Here is a 13,060-nt window from a genome sequence, read left to right as displayed (position 1 = left end):
GGCTCTGTTGCCGGAACCAAACAATGTACAGGAATCCCTGAGCTAGACGCATCCAAGGCCATATCTAGAGCCCTAACATTCTTACTGTCCTCAATTAAAGTTTGGATGCGTGTCTCTAATTCTGAAATCTTCTCTGTCAGCCTAACTATTTCCCTGCATTTATCAGATGTGAATCCCTCATCTGCGACAGAAATAGATAAACTGTACATGTGGCAAGAGGTGCAAATAAAAATAGCAGGAGAAGCCATTACTCACCGTGCTTGATGAAATATTCTTACCACAGTTGTTTGATGAACTTGTGAAAAAGGAGGGAGAGAGAGGAGAGGAGAAAAGAAAAGAAAACAGCAATAGGTTCGAATGAAAACGCTAATGACAAGCTATCGAGTGCTAACGCAATGCAGGTGTACTGCACTCACAGATATAAAATAAAAGTGAACGATCAAAATTAATCTGATAAGATTGATCGATAATAGAAATATAATAAGTTATATTTTATCAATTTAAAAAACAGAGTGATAGTAAGATAAAGATTCTAGAGAGAAAAAAAACAGATACACGGAGCTACGATTACGAATTATTAAAATTCTATGGTATCAAATCTTAATATCATAAAAAAACCTTATTAAAAGAAATATAAACTATATCAAGATATATATATATATATATGTATATATATATATATATATATATATATATATATATAAATTTCTCATGCCACAATATAAGATTTTGGTCATTTCACCCACCCCTACTCGGTAGCACATCTTCAACCTCAATGCTGCTTCTATATTTATTTGCAATATTAATGAGCTCTTTCAAAACTCCAATGAACCTTCATCCTTAAACAAAAGTGACCGCTCTTAGATCCTGGCTTCAAATACAAGACATCATGTCTGTGAATCTCGACTTTACAGTAACTGGCACCTTAGGCCTCATAAATGAAGAAATTGCCATTTGACTTTAGCAGGCTGCTTTGCATGTGTGATGCTGAATCAGAATGGCATTTGATAATTTGTCTACATGTCTTGCAGCTGGCATATGGTGTTTCTTCAGACGGCCCAGAAATGCTGATGAACACAGCTGAGGTATAATTTTCCTACAGTAGTCATTTCAGTGTGGCTTCATGTCTGACTGCATTTTAGATTCTGATTTTTGTGGCTACAAAGTGCATGGGGAAGCCTTCTTCTTCTCTTATATTATTGGTGGTTGGCATTGGCATACCAACTTGAATTACCAACCCCAACTCTTGCGGCTGTGGACCATGTAATTTACTTAACCAGCCACACCAAAGCAGATAGCAGATAGCAAATAGGAGGAGAGCATAAAGAGATGGCAAATAGAATTGTGTTCAGAATTAAAATATATAGTTTACTAATATAAAATGTATATTTGTGTATAAAGTTGGGTATCAGGGTATCAAAGTTGGGTATTACAATTCCCAGCCCACTCCCACTGATATTTTTTCCTCTGCCATCCCACTCAAATGATTAATAGTTATTTTGTTTTCCGTGACCCATGGGATTCCCCCCGAAAATGTCAGCTTCTACTCTGGGGATATCAAATCAAGTCAAGTCACCTTTATTTATATAGTGCTTTTAACAATACAGATTGTGTCAAAGCAACTGAACTGCATTAAATAAGAAAGTAGTGTGTTAATAATGCAAAAAGGCAGTTCATCATTGATTTCAGTGATGTCATCATCCCACTCAGTTCCGTTTAAATAGTATCTGTGCAAGTCGACGATATCGCTGGAAATTTAGTCAAATCACGTCAAGTCAAGTCTGCTTTGTCAATTCTTCCACATGTACAGTACATACATACAGAGAATTGAAATTGAGTTACTCTCAGACCCTTGGTGCATACACATAACACTAACAATACAAATATTAAATACAGATAAAATATCAAGTACAACCAAACAAATAGTCAAATAGGTCATATAAAAAGAAAGATAAGTAAAGCAGCACAAGGCACATGGCGAATTGCAAGTGCAGAGTGCAAACAAGTAAATAAAAATTGCAGATATAATGAATTGTAGTGCAAAGAGAATATTCAGTCTGATTAAACTGTCAAAAATCTCAGACAGAAGATGTAGTTGAATGAGGTCATTTAATTGCACAAAGTGCCTTGTGCAGGTCCCAATGTGTTAGTGGGGAACTGGGGGGACTGAGGTTAAGAGTTCAGTGGTGCATGGGGGAAAAAAAGGGGGGGCGCAATGTCGGGAGGGAGTTCAGCTTCCTGACAGCCTGATGCATTAAACTGTCCTTCAGTCTGCTGGTCATGGCCTGGAGACTCGCAGTCTCCTCCCTGATGGCAGCAGGCTGAAAAAGCTGTGTGACGGGTGAGTGAATGCAAACTCCATACCACACATTGATGCAGCTCGTCAGGATGCTCTCGATAGTGCCGTGTAGAAGGTGAATATGACGAGGGGCCGTGGCTCTGACCCTTTTCAGTTTGCGGAGGAAGTTGAGATACTGCTGTGCTTTCTTGGCCAGTGCTGCGGTGTTGTCGGTCCAGGAGAGGTCCTCTGTGATGTGCACACCCTGGAACTTGGTGCTGCTCACCCTCTCCACAGTTGCAATGTTAATGGTCAGAGGAACATGCTGAGTATGCACTCTCCTGAAGTCAACAACAATCTCCTTCATCTTCTCCACATTCAGAGAGAGATTGTTGTCACTTCACCACCCGGCCAGGTGACTCACCTCTCTACTGTAGTTTGTCTCATCGCTGTTGCTAATGAGACCCACCACAGTCGTGTCATCCGCAAACCTGGAGCTGTGACAGTGGGTAGTCGTGGGTCAGCAGAGTGAAGAGGAGTGGGCTCAGCACACATCCTTGGGGCAACAGTGTTCAGTGTGATGGTGCTGGATGTGTTGCTGCCAACCTGTACTGCCTGTGGTCTTCCAGTCAGAAAGTACAACAGCCAGTTACACAGCGAAGTGTTGAGCCACAGCTGGAACAGTTTGTGAATGAGCTGTTGAGGGAGGATTGTGTTGAATGCTGAACTGAAGTCTATGAACAGCATTCTGATGTATTTTTGTCCACATGTGTGAGTGCTGAGTGGAGGGTAGTGGCGATGACATCATCGGTCGAGCAGTTGGACCGATATGCAAACTGGTAGGGATCCAGGAAGAGGGGGGGGGGCAGACTTGATGTGGTGCATGGCTAGCCATTTAAAACACTTCATGAGAATAGTGGTAAGTGCAACTGGACGGTAGTCATTGAAGCAGGATGGAGACGGCCTCTTCGAGACTGGAATGATGATGGTTACTTTGAAGCATGTGGGAACAACAGCCTGACTTAGCAAGAATTTTAATAATGTCTGGGAAGACATCAGTGAGTTCTGCTGCACAGTCTCTCAGTACATGCTCAGGAATGTTGTAAGGACACAGAGTTTTGCATGCATGGATCCTCCTCACGCCTCATACTTTTAGATACACTGTTGTTTGCAAATGCTACTGCTTCTGTTAGCTTTTAATGTACAGTTTCATTCTGATTACAGCTTTAATGGAGCACAGCAACCATATACACAGCAATGTTTAACGCTTTTCATTGCTTTATTAAAATAAGTTTATAAATGGAAGTTTGTTGGAGCTGATCTGACGATTTGAAAGAGAGCGAGAGAGAGAGAAAGATGCAGAGCAGGGTGATGCGAGGAACATGATTGAGAACTGCTGGTTTAGAACATTGGTTTTGAAACTTATGTATCCATTAGAATTGTTAAAAGACAGAATTGCGATTTATATATGAACAGATTTGTATGTGCATCCCTAGTATTCTCTTCCTCTTCTCAAAAGCAGCACAACATGGCCTCACCCCCTTTGTTGCATGTTCCCGGAGGCAGGGTTTATTTGGGTTAGTGACGTAACAGACCTGGGAAGAAGCTCGTTGTAGTCCCTTACAAGCCATTTTTGTAGAAATAAAACTGACAGAATTTTAAAAGAGGATATCTCTGTTTGCATTGAACTTTCAGCACTGTAACACATCTAACTCAGCAAAATCAGGACGTGCCACACTGTCACAGTGGTGGTGACGTGATGGGTCAAATGTCATATCGTTATTGTGTATGTGTAATGGTAATTTAGACATACAAATATTGCACATATTTTTCATCCGCGTTACTTCCCGCCTGCAAGGAGTTAATTATCTGCCCGCATCCCCGCCCGTGAATTTTAGGAATGTCAAAATCCACCCGTTTCAGCCACTTTTATGCGGGTACCCGCGGGTACCAGGCCCGTTGCAGGACTCTAAGCTGACAGCTCAATGGTTATTTAGTCTCTAATAGTATCAATCTTAGAATTAAAGTAGTTCATTACTGCTGTGCTGTTGGGAAATGTCAACACCTGTTGATGCTTTTTTAAATTAATTTAGCCACTGTACTGAATAAATACCTGGGGTTTTGTTTATTTTCTTCTAAAAGAAAACCTGCCCTTGTGACCATATTCAACATTCCCTGTCTGCTGCCTGTCTCGACCCTTGCTCTGTTACAGTTTGATTGCACTCCATTTCCCTGGGATGCTCTTTTTAGGGTGCAAGGTTGCTTATTATACCACAGTGTCAGACTGTTTTCCTTAATCCTTCTTAAGCGTAAAGGAACAAATTTATCTAAAATGCTAGAAAAGAGAGAGTCCATAGTTTGTTACATCATCAAGTTGTTCTGAGTTTTTGGATGTGCTAAGGAATTGAGATAAATCAGATTAGTTACAAAGGAGTCTTTTGTTGTAGAAGTGATGGTTCTACCATACTTGCAAAAGGAGTATAATTTACAGTTTTAGCTATATGAGTTTACACAAGACTAAATAATGATCTATGATATCATCGCTTGGCTGCATAATTTCAACACCATCAACATCCATTCTATATGACAGTATTAAATCTAGAATATGATTTTTGCAATGAATAGGACCTGACACGTGTTTTCTAACATAAATAGAGTTCAAATGTCTATGAATGCTGATACCAATGCGTCTTTTCATTGTCAACATGGATATTAAAATCACCAACAATTAAAACTTTATCTCTATGAAAGAGTGAAAGACTCTCTATGTGCTGAGAATTAACTGATTTATGTGGCACTAGAGTTCTGCTTTTGAATGTGTGTGATGGGGGGTATCATTTCATCTTTCTCCTGCCTAATGCGAATACTTTCAAGCACATTGTTGTATATCAAGCGTACGTTTTCATGCTGTCAGCAGCAAAAACATTTTAGCTGATTTGTTTATCGTCTCATTCCAGCTTTATTTTATTTTATATGCTATTTGTGCATCAGCATTATTTTTTAAATACTTACAGAACCATAAAGGCATATGTATTGGCAGTAGCAACTTCCTGTACTTGCTTAAAATAATAATGATTAAGGCGATAAGACGATAGAGTGTGTTGAAAGAGGTCAAGCATGTAAGGACTATAGCCAGAGATATTGTCAAAATCATTAAATATTGTCATTATTAAGAGTATTTGTCATTTCCAAATAATGTAGACCTGTTATTTTCTGGCTATTATTATTAGGTTACTTTTATTATTAAATAAATATTACAATTAATTTGCTTTGCAACAATTTCATTGCGCATCACTGCATAACTGAAACGTTGTGCATCGCAGACTGTGAGAAAAAATAAATAAAATAAAAAATTGGCTATTAGCTTAGGCTACTCCTCAATGAAAATGTTTTAAAAATGTCTTTTAAAACAGGTTTATTATATCTTACAATGAATTATAGGCCTATAGCCTAGATAAAATTGTTACACTTCAGTAACACTTTATCAATTGTACGCACCAACTTTCAAAAACAACCTGTTCAATACGAATAATGTTTCTTCTCATTGTTTTTTCACGGGCCATAAGAGAAACATTAAAGGAATAAACTAAAACTTTTATATATACCACATATTGGGAGATTCGTCTCTCGTCGTCTCTGAGAGAATATGCACTGTTAATGTGTGCGTCGTGAGATAGCACACGTACGCCTGCAAGACGTCTGTTAAAGATCTCTTGATCTGGAAAGCATCTGCTGTCTAAAACGTCTGACAGACGTCTTTCAGATGTCAGTTTTGCATACATTCCAAATCATAAACATCTTATTGACATCTTATAGACATCTATTTGACATCTAAAAGGAAATGCCCTATAGACGTATTGCAGATGAGCAAACACTAAAAAATACGTCTTGCAGATGTAAATGCACACGTCAAATATTTTTACTCATAGATTTTACTTAAATAGATTTTACTTTCACTGTCATGATGAAAGACGTTCAATGGCATAAGTTTGACTTCCACAAAGTTTGGACGTTGCTTGTATGATATCCACTGGCTCCCCTTCATGGTTTAAAACAGAAGCAGACTATTTCCAATATTGCAGTACAAACTCCGAATAGTCAGATGTGTCATGGACACGCTCTTGGCTCTTCCTGTAACAACGTGCTAAAACATGGCAAATAAACCCAAATAATGCACAACTTTTTTATTAAGGTAATATTCTCTTTATAATATTATGTTTATGACATTCCCAATTATAGTTATTAATGTTGTACATTGCTGTTGTGCACAAGCTACTTGTGCTGAAGCTTAAGAGATGAACGAACACTGGTAAACTGAAGTCCTGCCATCTAATTTAACACAGGAAAAGTGTCATATATTCAGATATTTATACAACATAAATATAATACTACAACTTATATATGTACAAAAAGACCAAATGCACACGTGAACTCGAACTAAGTTAGGCTATGTACAGGTACTAATCAGAATGTGTTACTTCGGTTGTGGATGCACTTGGCTCTTCCCGCAACAACGCTCTGACACACGGATACCAAACCAAACGAATTCATAACGTTTTATTATAATGGTGTTCACATTATTAAATTAAATTGAAATTAAATGTATGCATTTAGCAGACGCTTTTATCCAAAGCGACTTACAGTGCATTCAGGCTATCAATTTTTGCCTATCATGTGTTCCCGGGGAATCGAACCCCCAACCTTGCGCTTGATATATATATATATATATATATATATATATATATGACAATCTCAATCATAGTTATTAATGTTAGATGCTGTTTGAGCTAAAGATGATCACCAGCAAACTGAAGGGCTCTATTAACCCTCTATAGGCTATAGCTTAACCAAACCCATTCTATAATAGAAAAGTCTGATTTATATGCATAAAATAAACACAATATTACAACGTACAATTGCACAAAAGACTGTAAATGCACAATTGAACTTCCTTTGTGCACCAGTGATGTGTAGTTCTTCAACAATTGGTTCATTTTGAATGAATCTTGAATGTGACTCGAGAAGAATGAGTCGTCTTGGGGGGTGATTCGTTGAGTCGCGCATGCGCAATATTCTATACGTTCTGTTCTGCTAGTAGTAATTCACCTGTGTCAGTCAATGCAGTCTTGAGCCGGAAAGAGAATTGATTAGTTCATCGTTCGGGTCTATCGGGTTTTTGACTCTTTTCTTAATCACGTGACCGTCCCATACGCTAAACCAATGCAGTCTGAGCTGGAAAGAGAATTGATTAGTTCATAGTTCGGGTCTATCTGGTTTTTGACTTGTTCCTTAATCACGTGACAGACACATACGCTAAACCAATGCAGAATTGAGCTGGAAAGAGAATTGATTAGTTCATCTTTCTGGTCTTCGGGTTGTTCGTTCTTTTGTCACGTGACCTGACAATAACCTGACAATAATTGGGTAATTAGTTAATTTACAGCCTTCCTTACAAATGGGTGCATAGTAATTATTTTTTATTATAATTATTGCATATGCTTTACATTTTGTTCATATGATGGCTAAATCACTTCGATAAAGATGATATATTTACGGTGGATTCTAATCTTCAAAAATGACCTATAGAACTGTAGTGTTATTTGTTTAGGATTCAAAATGTTATTTGCTTTTAATTTATGTCATTATGTCCTTTTTGAGCAATCTTCTTGTACATAGACCAAAATGTCAAGTTTGCCTAGGAAAAGCAATTATACCAGCAAACTCAAATTTGGATTAAAAATGAACAAACTAGGCGATAAATACTTTGTATTGTAGGCTTGGATTATTATATAGCTGTAACGACTGAAAGGAGGTGAGGAAGCAAGTGCGAATTATGAATATTTATTAGACAGTCAAACAAACAAATAACACGAAGACAGGAGGCTGGGTGAATCTTGCAGGACAGGTAGCGATCTGGGAAGTGACAATGCTCACGGGTAATCATCAATCAGGGAGTGATCCAGTATGTCCCTAGCAGGTACCCAACTCCTCTCCTCCGGACCATAACCCTCCCAGTCCACCAATTAATGGAATCCTCGTCCCCTCAGCCTCGAGCCCAGAATGTGATTAACCGAATAGGTGGGTTACCCATCTACGAGTCCAGGCGGTGGGGGAGCCGGGGTGGGCAGGTTAATTTGTGAATAAAACACGGGCTTAATTTTGGATACATGGAAGGCGGGATGAATCCTCCTGTACGCCGGAGGTAGTTTGAGGCGGACTGTCAGCGGACTAATGATCTTGGTGACAGGGAACGGGCCAATAAATTTGGGAGCTAACTTATTTGAAACGGAAAGGGAATGAAATGTGCCTCCTTCGAGAATCGGTACACTATGGTCAAAACGAACGTCATGCCATTAGAGGGCGGGAGGGCAGTAACAAAATCTAGAGCGATGTGGGACCAGGGTCTTGAAGGGACAAACAGTGACTGAAGAAGCCCATCTGGAGGTCGGTTAGACGACTTACCACTGACGAAAACGGAGCAGGCCAAAACAAAATTGTGAACATCGCGAGCCATCAGTGGCCCCCAGAATCGTTGCTTTACTAATCACTTGGTGCGGCTTATCCCTGGATGACAAGCTACATTAGAGCAGTGACCCCACTGAACAACGTCGGACAGTAACTCATCCAGCACAAACAACCGATTCGGTGGGCACCTGGGCGGAGGTGTTACCCCTTCTAAGGCAGTCTTGACCTTCGATTCGACCTCCCATATGAGTGATGAGACGACTATACTCTCAGCTAAAATGCACTCGGGAGTCACCGGGCATTCGGATGGATCAAAAAGACGTGACAAAGAATCGAGTTTGATGTTTTTGGAACCCGGTCGGTACGATAGGGAAAAAATCAAAGCGACCAAAAAAAAAGTGCCCACCGAGCCTGCCTGGAGTTGAGTCTTTTGGCAGTTCTAATATATTCTAGGTTCTTATGATCGGTCCAAACGATGAAAGGTACCCCCGACCCCTCCAACCAGTGACACCACTCCTCCAATGCCAATTTGACGGCCAACAATTATGTTACCAATGTCATAATTACATTCGGCAGGAGATAAACTATGTGGAAAAAAAAACACACATGGATGCATCTTGTCGTCTGAGGCAGCACATTGGGAAAGAACTGCACCTACTCCCACCTCTGATGCGTCGACCTCCACCACGAACTGACATGTGGGATCAGGGGCTACTAAGATGGGAGCCGAAACAAAGCGGCTCTTGAGGTTGGTAAATACAGTTTCGGCTGTATTAGACCACCTGAACGCAGTACTGGGGGAGGTCAAGGTGGTCAGAGGTGAGACTAATTGGCTGAAATTACGAATAAAACGCCGATAAAAATTGGTGAACCCCAGAAACAGCTGTAGGGCCTTACAGGAATCTGGACTTGGCCAATCTATCACAGCCTTAACTTTGTCAGGATCCATACGTATTCCCTCAGACAAGACGATGTACCCTAGGAAGGGAACAGACTGTGCATGGAATATGCATCTCTATGCCTTGACAAAAAGCCCATTCTCTTTTAATCTCTGGAGCACTCGTCTGACGTGTTGCACATGTTCCTGGAGAGATGAAGAAAAAAAATCAGTATGTCATCTAGGTAAACCTATATAAACTGATCTACCATGGCTCTCAACATGTCATTCACAAGTGCTTGGAAAACCCCTGGCAAGTTGGAGAGCCCGAACATCACCAAGTATTCAAAGTGCCCTCTAGGGGTGTTAAAGGCAGTTTTCCACTCATCCCCCTTCCTGATGCGGACCAAATGATAAGCGTTACGTAAATCCAGTGTTGTGAAGATGGATGCTCCCTGTTACCTCTCGAATGCTGAAGACATCAATGGCAGAGGAAAGGTATTCTTTACCATGATGTTGTTCAGTTCTCGGTAATCAATACAAGGTCGCAGGCAACCATCCTTCTTACCAACAAAAAAAGAAGGAAGGAGAAGAGGAAGGGTGGATGAACCTCGATGCCAGAGAATCAGAAATATATTTCTCCATGGCCTCCCTCTCCGGAATGGAAAGAGAGTAGAGTTTGCCTTTAGGCGGGGACTTACCTGGAACTAACTCAATGGCACAGTCATAGGGACGATGCGGAGGGAGAGATGCAGCACGGGACTTACTGAACACTTCCTTCAGGTCCAGGTACTCCGCGTTGTAGCTGCACTGGGTTGTACATAATAACTCAAATGATATATAAGGAATTTGAATAATTAATCAGGAATATGATTAATATATATATCATATTACAGTTGCATTAAAATTATTGAAGATGAAAAATAGGTCAATTGTATATATTAATAACTCATCACAAGGCACTGTAATTTACTCATTAATATTTCAATATTCTATTCTTCATATCAATTATTGTGATATCTTTTACTAGAAAGTAATGTAAATCAAACGTGGTTCGTCCAGCAAACGGCCGTAAGATTAACTTATTAATTCTCAGTAACGCTATCACTTCTTATAATTCCAGGACAAATAGTTTCTGGCCATGGAACCATTCTCCTGTCCTTATAAAATTTAGATTACTTAAAAGTAACAAATAAGCTTTGTAGCTAAGATCGACATTTCATTGACTTCATAACATGAGCAACTTAGACAGACAATCTGGAGTATATGGAATTTAACAATTGAACTAATAATACATCAACTACGATTTATACAGAGTAAATACGCGTATGACAATATAGACAGTAAACTTTGTACAAGACATAACGGAATCCAAATGAGGGAGAGGGAGAGAGAGAGAGGGAGAGAGAGAGAGAGAGAGAGAGAGAGAGAGAATGAGTGAGAGCGGATGAATGAGAGAATAGGCGTGATCACAGAATCACGTACTCAGTTATGCAAACTCACAGACAGTAACGCTTGAAAGACCACAAGAATCAAATCATAGACAAACTTTAAGCAGCATTTAAATCTCCATAGAGAATGATACTTGCAAGTGTCTCTGTGTCTCTTTGTGTGCTGGAGCAGCGTGAGCGTGGTCCCGTAGCTAGGCGTGTTCTTTCTGTTTTCCGGGCTGCTGCGGAATCGCCCGATATTTGAAAGGTCCAACAAAGCAATGTTTCAGAATTCGTCTTCCTTGTGTGGAGAGGCGAATAGTTGAATAAACTTAGTAAGGAAAATAAACAAAAACAATAATATGTATTTTAAGTAAAAGTTTGTGTGTGTGTGAATAGGAATGTGGGGGGGGGGGGGGGGGGTTCGTTTCTCCTTTGAGGCTGCTCACGTGACTTTGGAATGTCTCATCCTGTGTCGTAAATAATTTAAATCCAGCCAGGCTGGCGCCAGGCCAGGCATTTAGCCTATAAAGAGTTGGGTTTATATGCTTGGATTCAAAATCTACAAACTTTGGGGTTTGCATTGTTTTAGATTCAACGAACCGTGATTCATTAGTTCAGAACCCATGAATCGATGACCTGCATATCCGCTACAGCGGGCACGTTCAGCAAAACCGTAGTCTCCTCCTGTAAGACAGAAACAGACACAGCAGGACAAGCAGAAACCAGACAAGACTCATGACAACGTTCACTCCACAAGGTGATAGTGTTGGAACCCCAATCCACTCGTGGGTTGTGTTTGACCAGCCACGGATGACCTAACACAATGGGTGCCACAGGGGAGTCCATGAGGAGAAGGGATAGGGTTTCAGTTTGGTTGCCAGAGATGAGGAGAGTCATGGGTTCTGTGGTGTGGGTGACGTGCAGCAGTTCCTGGCTATTGAGTGCACTGACATTGATCTGACGAGACAGGTGAAGGATGGGAAGGTTCAGGGGATGTGCAAGGCTAGTGTCAATGAAATTACCTTCAGCTCCTGAATCCAGAAGGGCGTGACTGGTGTGAGTGTTGTTGACCAACTGCAGTTTCACCAGAAGGAGAGTAGATGATGTTGAGGACTTCCCGGTGGAGATCCCACCTGATAGTAGCCTCAAACTTACTACCAGGCTGACTCTTTTACCGGACATGTGCGCAGAAGATGTCCATACCCACCGTAGTAGAGACACAGTCCTCGGGACCTCTGCCTCTCTCCCGGGACAGTGGAGCTCTACCCACCAGCATGGGTTCATGATCGATGACGGGACTGACCATGTTCTCTTGACTCAAGTTACCACTCTCCAGGATCGGAGAATGTGTGTGTGACTGGTCTGCGGCCCCAGGTGGTTAATCCGAGCATCCACGCGAAGCGCCAAGTCGATGAGCCCGTTGAGGCTGGTTAGCAACTCGAGGAGGTAGATCTCCTTGTGAACACGGTCGGCCAACCATTTAATTAGTTAGCTGATCACTTTGTATACAATATTCACAATGATGGCTGTGTAAAACCTGCTGTCTACATTTGTCACTACACTAAACTTTTGGAGGATATCATGGGTAAGATACAGAGTTCCTTATGGTAAGCAAAAAAAAAATGACATGAGATATAAATGAGAAAACCACAAATTCAACACCCTTCAGTCTCACTATAATCATCTATTTTTGGTACATCGTGTAATAAATCAGAAATCTGTTTTTGAAATAATTGAATAAATAGGTTTATTTAGCTTTTATAACATGATATAAAAAATGTCTTAATATTTGTCAGGTTAAGAAAAGGTTAAAAGTGGGTGATATTGTTTCCAGGTTCATTATGGAAATGTAAGATCATATTGAGGGTGCTGTATTTTTGGGATAGAATGTTGCACAAGTTATCAAATGTAGAAGGCCATCTAGTATTTCACATAACAATTTACAATAAATAAACTTGACTTATGTGTAGAAACTTATTGTGAAATGTATAACAAATATTCATATTG

At 40.3% G+C, this 13,060-nt stretch overlaps 2 protein-coding genes across 4 annotated transcripts in view; one reads left to right on the top strand and one right to left on the bottom strand.

Moving 5' to 3' along the window:
- LOC132133182 (serine/threonine-protein kinase PAK 3) overlaps positions 1 to 13,060 on the top strand; it is a 352,144-nt gene that overhangs the window by 100,253 nt on the left and 238,831 nt on the right. The gene's annotated exons all lie outside the window — the stretch shown is intronic.
- The window catches only part of LOC132133210 (uncharacterized), a 367,449-nt gene that overhangs the window by 248,809 nt on the left and 105,580 nt on the right, over positions 1 to 13,060 (bottom strand). The window lies entirely within an intron of this gene.

Source organism: Carassius carassius, chromosome 4 (assembly GCF_963082965.1).
Source record: "Carassius carassius chromosome 4, fCarCar2.1, whole genome shotgun sequence".
Taxonomy (NCBI): domain Eukaryota; kingdom Metazoa; phylum Chordata; class Actinopteri; order Cypriniformes; family Cyprinidae; genus Carassius; species Carassius carassius.
The sequence above is the reverse complement of the archived record's forward strand: the minus strand, read 5'-3'. Positions and strand labels throughout refer to the sequence as shown.